The sequence below is a fragment of the Phalaenopsis equestris genome, unplaced genomic scaffold, assembly GCF_001263595.1.
Source record: "Phalaenopsis equestris unplaced genomic scaffold, ASM126359v1 Scaffold000434, whole genome shotgun sequence".
Lineage (NCBI taxonomy): Eukaryota > Viridiplantae > Streptophyta > Magnoliopsida > Asparagales > Orchidaceae > Phalaenopsis > Phalaenopsis equestris.
The window spans coordinates 539,597-539,866 of record NW_018164875.1 but is presented as its reverse complement, the minus strand read 5'-3'; positions in this window follow the sequence as shown (position 1 = coordinate 539,866).

Below are 270 nucleotides of genomic sequence, written 5' to 3'. Positions count from 1 at the left end.
GAATTTAGTGAATTCCCGTTCGGTTGCACTGAACGTTGATTCTTGAAATTACATTCATTTAGTAAAGCAGCCTAAAATTGTTTTAGCAAAATGATATTTTTTTTTCGTGTTTTTAGATCGCAAATGACAATATTCGTGTTTCACAGACGTCGGCTTTTAAAGAAGCTTCACTGAATGACGAAGCTCCTTAGAACAAGCTTCGAAAGATAAAATTCACAACCACTAGGCCAACAAGTTCTAAGAAATAAAATGCCAATTAGAAAGAGATTA